Source organism: Heptranchias perlo, chromosome 6 (genome assembly GCF_035084215.1).
Source record: "Heptranchias perlo isolate sHepPer1 chromosome 6, sHepPer1.hap1, whole genome shotgun sequence".
NCBI lineage: Eukaryota > Metazoa > Chordata > Chondrichthyes > Hexanchiformes > Hexanchidae > Heptranchias > Heptranchias perlo.
The window spans coordinates 56,575,303-56,583,347 of NC_090330.1; positions in this window are offsets into that span (position 1 = coordinate 56,575,303).

The window sequence follows — 8,045 nt, forward strand, 5'->3', positions numbered from 1 at the left end:
CTGAGTTGTAGCTTCCCCATGTTGGCACCTCATTTTTAGGTACGCCTGGTGCTGCTCCTGGCATGCTCTTCTACACTCCTCATTGAACCAGGGTTGATCCCCTGGCTTGTTGGTAATGGTAGAGTGAGGAATATGCCGGGCCATGAGGTTACAGATTGTGCTGGAATACAATTCTGCTGCTGCTGATGGCCCACAGCGCCTCATGGATGCCCAGTTTTGAGCTGCTCGATCTGTTCTGAATCTATCCCATTTAGCATGGTGGTAGTGCAACACAACACGTTGGATGGTGTCCTCAGTGCGAAGACGGGACTTCATCTCCACGAGGACTGTGCGGTGGTCACTCCTACCAATACTGTCATGGACAGATGCATTTGCGACAGGTAGATTGGTGAGGACGAGGTCAAGTAAGTTTTTCCCTCGTGTTGGTTCGCTCACCACCTGCCGCAGGCCCAGTCTGGCAGCTATGTCCTTCAAGACTCAGCCAGCTCGGTCAGTCGTGGTGCTACCGAGCCATTCTTGGTGATGGACATTGAAGTCCCCCACCCAGAGTACATTTTGTGCCCTTGCTACCGTCAGTGCTTCCTCCAAGTGGTGCTCAACATGGAGGAGGACTGATTCATTGAATATGTGGTAATACCAATGAAATGTACAGTTGAAACCTCTAATACGGTAGTCCACAGGCACAATAGGACATTGCTCAGCTTCTACTGTTGGTCTGGAGGCTTTGGTGTTCAAATTCGAAGATACATCAGGATCAGTTTCAACTCACTTGGAGACTAGTTACAGGGACGGATTCTGAGACTTTATTGATGATCACTCTCACATACTCTTATGGATCTTGAGGAGATGTCCTCCAGGAGTGAATGTGTTGTTACTTTGCAAATCTGTGCCAATTTCTCCCACAACTCCCCATTTGGATCCTTTCAATCAGGTTTCCAGCCCTCCCACAGCACTGAAAATGCCCCAACTAAAATCATGAATGACATTCTCTGTGACTGGGACTATGGTGAATTAATTCTTCTTGTCCTCCTCAAACTCTTTGCAGCCTTCAACATGGTTGATCGCACCATCCTTCCCTCCATTGTCCAGCTGGGTGAAACTGCCCTTGTTTGGTTCCATAAGAAGAACATAAGAACATAAGAAATAGGAGTAGGAGTCGGCCTTACGGCCCCTCGAGCCTGCTTCGCCATTCAATAAGATCATGGCTGATCTTTGACCTCAACTCCACTTTCCCCCCTGATCCACATATCCCTTGATTCCCCTAGAGTCCAAAATTCTATCGATCTCAGCCTTGATTATGCTGAACAACTGAGCATCCACAGCCCTCTGGGGTAGAGAATTCCAAAGATTCACAACCCTCTGAGTGAAGAAATTCCTCCTCATCTCAGTCTTAAATGGCCGACCTCTTATCCTAAGATTATGCTCCCTCGTTCTAGACTCTCCAGCCAGGGGAAACACTCTCTCAGCTTCTACCCTATCAAGCCCCCTCAGAATCTTATATGTTTCAATGAGATTATCTCTCATTCTTCTAAACTCCAGAGAGTATAGGCCCATTCTACTCAATCTCTCCACAAAGGACAACCCTCTCATCCCAGGAATCAATCTAGTATTACCACTAGATAGTTATCCACTCTTACCTAACCGATCGTAGCCCGAGCATCTTTAGCAATGGCTCCTGTTTCTCCTCCCTCCTACCCTCCTCCCAACATCGTCTCAGTAGTTCCCCAAGGATTCATCTTCCTCATCTACATGCTGCCCCTTGGTGATGATATCCACAGACACGAGGTCAGCTTCCGATGACAGCCGATTCGATCTCCCCACCTCTCAATCCCTATGTGCTGTCAGACTGCTTCGATATCCAGACTTGGATGAGCCATAACTTCCTGTAGCTAATTGTAAACAATTTTACAACACCAAGTTATAGTCCAACGATTTTATTTGAAATTTACAAGCTTTCGGAGGCTTCCTCCTTCCTCAGGTAAATGTCAGGAACTCCTCGAAGCCTACGCATTTATAAATCACAGAACAATATATGGTGATTACAGACAGTCTTTGCAACTGCCCGTTGCCAAGGCAATCACCGTGTTCACCTGTCCGCTCCCACATGACCATCAAGTCACCCTCCATCTGAATACACATTGGTTTCGTCCTCAGCTCATTGCACAAATAAAAACCACCACCAAATGCAAATTCAAAGTCACATTTATCAATTAACAAATAAAATTATGGAAACAGAACAGAACTATTCACCCTTGTCCATTGCCTTAGTGCCTATTGTTCGTGTGCCTTTACCTTTCCTAGTGCTCCTACGAGGTGCATCCCCAATGGCTGGAGCATGGGTGGTGGAAGGCTGTTGACTTTCAATGGAGGAGCTTGCAGATGGCCTTGGAGGACGACCTCGAGCAGCTCTGGGTCGTGAGGGCCCGGCTTCAGACTGCACCATCTCACCAGGGGCTCACCAGCAGTCTGGCCTGGCTGGCCGATAGGCAATAAAAAGGGCACTGGCGGAGTGGCAGAGGTGGGAGCAGGAATACTGTCGTCCTGAGAGAGGACAGCAGGTCCGAATGCCATGGCGCCATTGTCACTCTCCCAGGGCGGTGTCTCAGCAATCCTGGTGATCAGCTGGAGAACGGATTGCTGGAGTGCTGTGATGCCTTGGAAGCCCTGTTCCATGGTGGTCCCCAGAGCCACAATAGCAGCAGCTTGAGCCTCCAAGGCAGCAATCTGAGCAGCAACCGTAGCTAGCAGACTTTTGATGACATCTGTTTGTGCTGCAATGGAAGCCGCAACATCAGTCATTAGACCTTGCATCATGGTGGGTTCCAAAGGTGCACTGATGGAGGTGACCACCCGCTCCATGTTGGCAAGGATGGGCTCCAAGCTCTGCACAAAGCCCTGTGCCAAGTTGGAGCTGGACTCCACCATGCCCCTTGACATTGTGTGCAGGCTTTCTGGCAGGCTTTCCAGTGCCCCAAGCATTTGGTGGTGTACGCCTATCAGCCGTCTTCTGTAGCCCAGCCCATCGAAGTTCTCATCTGACTCCACTGCAACAGAACTAGTGAGCGACCTCACCCTCCAGCGAGCTGGCACCTGTGGTATCCGATCCCCCCACCCCAGCTCCTGCGCACTTGTGCCCAGTATCTCACCATGTGCCGATCCCTCCTCTAACCTAACCCCTAAAGGACGCACAGTATCAGTCTCTGAGCTGGTGGATGCAAGTGTCAGATCGAGTGACGGTGTGGCTTCAGTGTCTTCCTCCGCCTCCACCTCGGACGATGCTGCCGTGCGTTCTTGGGTATCTGCAATGACAAAGGGAAACAGGTTGAGTTGTGGAGTGGGGAGAGGAGCAAGTAAGACGTGCGTGCCGACAGCATCAGCAGCACGTGAGTCAGAAACAATTATGGGAGGAGGGAGATGTGGGAAATGAGCAGGAGCATTAGATATGCAGAGATCCCCTTCACCGGGACCTCCAGCGCGGCATGTGGTCACAGCTGCAGCGTCGGCTCGCCCAATGATCTGTAGCACAGTCTCCTCCAGGGGGGTGAGGACGTGTAGGCGTGCCCATCCACCCTCAGGTCTCTCCCGCTGCCAGCTATTATGCACCACCTTCACGTGCAAGACAGAGGGCAGTGTGTCATTTAGTATCCTGCAAGGTGTCTGGGTGATGTGCCTGTCATGGTCGAATAGCTGCCAGTGTGTGTAACCTGTGAGTGGTGGTTGTGTGGCCTGCAAGTGTGGTACTATGTGTGGGTTAGATGCAACATGCCGAGTGCAGCATTGCATATGGATGGGGGCAGTGTTTATTGGTGGGTGGGTGACAGGGGGTGTGATGCATGGATCAGTGGTGCTGTTGGTAAGATGTGCCACTTGACACTTGCATTCACTCGCCTTGACCACTCATGTCAAATCATTGAACTTCTTTTGGCACTGCACCCACGTGTGTGGTGCCACACTGCTGGCATTCACTTCCTGGGCCACAGCCTCCCATTGCCTGTGGAGCTGGAGTCTGGAGGGTCTCCCGCCACCCTGAGGGTACATGTGTGCCCTTCTTTCATCACCCCCTCCACCAGGGCCTCCAGTGCATCATCAGAGAACCATTTTGGGCTTCCTGATTCTCCGTGCAGCCTCTCAGCAGGAGCTATCATGCTAATTAGCAGGCAGCACGAAATTCACGGTCTGCCTTATAAGGGCCACTGGGCACGGGCTAATAGCGGATCGCGCTATCCGCGCCCGATAATAGACCATATCCAATTTCCCCCCCCCCACCTTTATTCTCTTAATTCACTCTCTTTGAAAAATCTGCTCCCATATTCTTACAAAGTCCTGCTCCTAGCTCCCTGTTCTCTTTGAAAGTTCTGTCACACCTTCTCTTTGCTTTTAAAGAACTGCTTTCTTTTGAATCCTGGCTGATTGAGAGACAAGCTGTCTGAATTCCTCACTTTCCCCATGTTCCTCCATACATGGCATCTCCAAAACTGTAAGAAGTAGAATGGAAAGAAAACTGTTGAAGGGATAAATAGGAAAAGAGGTAAGAAAAGGGAAAGTGAAATATACACAAATGCTGCATGGGAGACTGTTGCCTCTAGTCGAAAGGAGAATGAAGACGAGGCCCAACCAGCACACAAAGATGGAGAAGTCACAGCTGCAGCATGGCCACAATGTCCAATTCTGCATGATGGCTGAGGAAGTGGTTGACAGCCAAGCCAGATGTCCTGATGGAACTTTTCTCGCTGCTAAATAGAAATCATAATTTTGTGGATGGAAGTGCTGTTGGCAGAAATCAAACTACAATCACTGAGTGTTTCACAAAATGGCTGAACTAGGTAAGTGCTCATATTTTGATCATGTGACGATTAGTGTGCTGTTTCCTTAAATTTGCTTTATGTGCACTGATGGATTTTTTTTAGCAAAAAGCAGCTTTGAATTAAGAGGAGTAAACTATACTATGATACATTATAGACAATTTTGTTCTTTAGAAATGACATATAATAAAAACACTTACTGCACAGACTACTTTAAAGGAAACGAAAAACACAAAGACCATTTTGTTTGCATAAGAAGAAATTGATGCCCACGTAACATGTAGATTTCTGTAAAGACACCCATTTATTTAACTATATTGATCTAATTAAAAACTACAGAATTAGACTTCTCAATTATCAGTTAATTAGCTACATAAAACAACTTAGTCCATTGCAGTAATTAACATGTATTAATCAGTGGCAGTTATTGTTTGTCTTGTTGGGATGGAAAGGGGAAGTGTTAGGCATGCATTACTCCCCTATTCCCTTTCACCAAAGTATTTGGGGGATGCTTATCCCATAATTAAATTCATGTATGTTTATACATGACAACCACCCGTTTCCAAGTACTTTACATTAATTGTCCATAATTAATAGCTTAACATATTTGGTAATTCTTAGCTTCTATCATTCAAAATGGTTCACAATTTGTTGTCCTATGAGGAGAGATTCAGTAGAATGGACCTATACTCTCTGGAGTTTAGAAGAATGAGAGGTGATCTCATTGAAACATATAAGATTCTAAGAGGGCTTGACAGGGTAGATGCTGAGAGGCTGTTCCCGCTGGCTGGAGAGTCTAGAACTAAGGGGCACAGAATTAGGATGAGGGGTCGTACATTTAGGACTGAGATGAGGAGAAATTTCTTCACTCAGAGGGTTGTGAATATTTGGAGCTATCTACCCTAGAGGGCTGTAGATGCTCAGTCGTTGAGTATATTCAAGGCTGAGATCAATAGATTTTTGGACTCTAGAGGAATCAAGGGATAAGGGGATCGGATGAGAGAGTGGAGTTGAGGTTGAAGATCAGCCATGATCTTAATGAATGGCAGAGCAGGCTCGAGGGGCCGTATGGCCTACTCCTGCTCCTATTTCTTATGTTTCAATTATGCTTCAGAACTTCTGACTCTTAAATCAGATTGGACTCTTGCCCTTAGCTACTTTCATCAGCCACTGTCACAACTGATGAGCTGCCTGGGCATTTTGTTTCTGTTAGTTCTGAAAACTAATGAAGTCTTCAAGGTAGTGAATTGTTTCTTTTAATATTGTATCATTCTTGTAATTACATGAATGCTGGTCTTGTAAAAACAAATTAGCCCCTGAGCAATTTGATCACATGTGACCGGGTCTTTTTCACTCTTTGAGGACTTTATGAACATTCATACACATTTGAAAAAAAATAATGGGCCAGATTTTGCTGTCAAAATAACGGTGAGGCTAATGGTGTTCGTCGTTACTTATGCATAAATGGTACAGCAGCTTCAGGCGAGGGGCAGATGCGTGTTTAAGTGCCAATATCCAGAAGTTGCAAGAGTTGCAATGCTCTGCCATTTGCTTTGCGAAAATGGCATTTCACTGTCTGCCTCACCATTGACATACATTGAATGTTGTGAAGTTGCTGTATTTGTGCGATAGATACGAACTAAACCCATCGCAGATATTTAGGGCTAATAATTAATAGCATAAGTACCCTTTTAATGACGTGATAATTGTTAATTACCGCCAATCAATCTCTCTGGCACTGAAAATTAACGACCATAAGTGTGGTATTAATTGTTGTTGGAGATTTTAAAAATGTAAAACTTTAAATTTAATTTTTTTCTTACTTTTCCTTTTCTGTCTCTTTTTCCTCTCTCTCATAATTCAATCTTTCCTTTCCTCTCTTTATTTTTCTTTCCAAACCTGATTTGACATTGAATTTGCCCACTCTAATTTACACTTCCTTCTTAATCCTTATGTTGTTTATCTCTCGGTCCTTCAATCTGATTGATTAAGGAGATGCCCTGCTGCTTGCCCTGTTCACTCAGGTCCCAGATGCCCTGTTTCCCTCGCTGCGCCATTATCAGCTCACACTTCCAGCAACTTGCCACTCAAAAAATTGAAGGGTAAAGTTCAACCAACGACAGAGGCCCTTAGATGCCCTGCTACAGCAAAATCTGGGCCATAAACTTTGTATCCAGGGAATCATACTGGTGAAGGAACATTATTCGTACTGGATACATTATCATACATATTTCTGACTCATAGCATTACTATCACAGACTTACTTCTTGTGATCAAATGTAGGAATGAATATGCAAATATGGAGGTGCATTGATTTAATATATTTTGTTGTTAACAAATTGAATATGATGTAGGGTCTAAAGTTAACAGTAGGTGGCCTCAAAGCACTATTTTATCTGAACAGTCTCAAGGCTCCCAGCTGGAAGAGTCTTTCACAGTGACACTATTTATCAATATTGCTGATTCTACTCACTTGGTATATTAAAGGTAGTTTAAGATAAGTTCTGGTTGATTAATGTTATAACTATTTTCTCTGCTGATGCAATTTAGTATTCTGCTATTGGTGAAGGATGAAAGAAGTACACTGTGAGGCCTCTTGCAGGTGATTCTTCTTTGTTGAAAAATCCATTTATCCACAGCAAAAATAAATCCAGTGACAGCTGCATTTCAAATTATTAAATTTTGGCTAAACACAAATATCTCATGGAATTTAGCATCACGCTGCTGAAAAGTTTTGACAGAATCTTCTTGTGAATAGTTGATCTAGTCATGTTATTAATAACATTATAATTCACCATGTCAATCCCAGATAATATGAAATGGGTTTCAGTGGTGTGATACAGTAGTCATGATCTCTTCAGGTTTGCATAGAGCTCAATGTTGTCAATAGTGGCAGTCCACACTTCTGTAATAAATAGATAACATTTTATATGGTTAAGAACTGGTGCTAGTCTTGCCAAAATGATAATATGCGAATAACATTCAAATTTCATAGAACAACAATTTGCATAATTATTCACAGACACCAGTGCAGATTTGGGTAGGTTTAGGGAGCACACTAGTGATAGGAGTAGAAAATTGTCTGTAACTTAAAGGGAAAGGGGCAATTGAAAGGAAGTGTCACAATAGGGTGACGAAAATTCTGTAAGCCTTTAGAAAGACTCAAAAGGCAGGTCAATCCATTAGTAGCATTTACCAAGCCTGAAAGAGAAAGCCAGTTAGGAAATGGTAGGGAAAAATAAG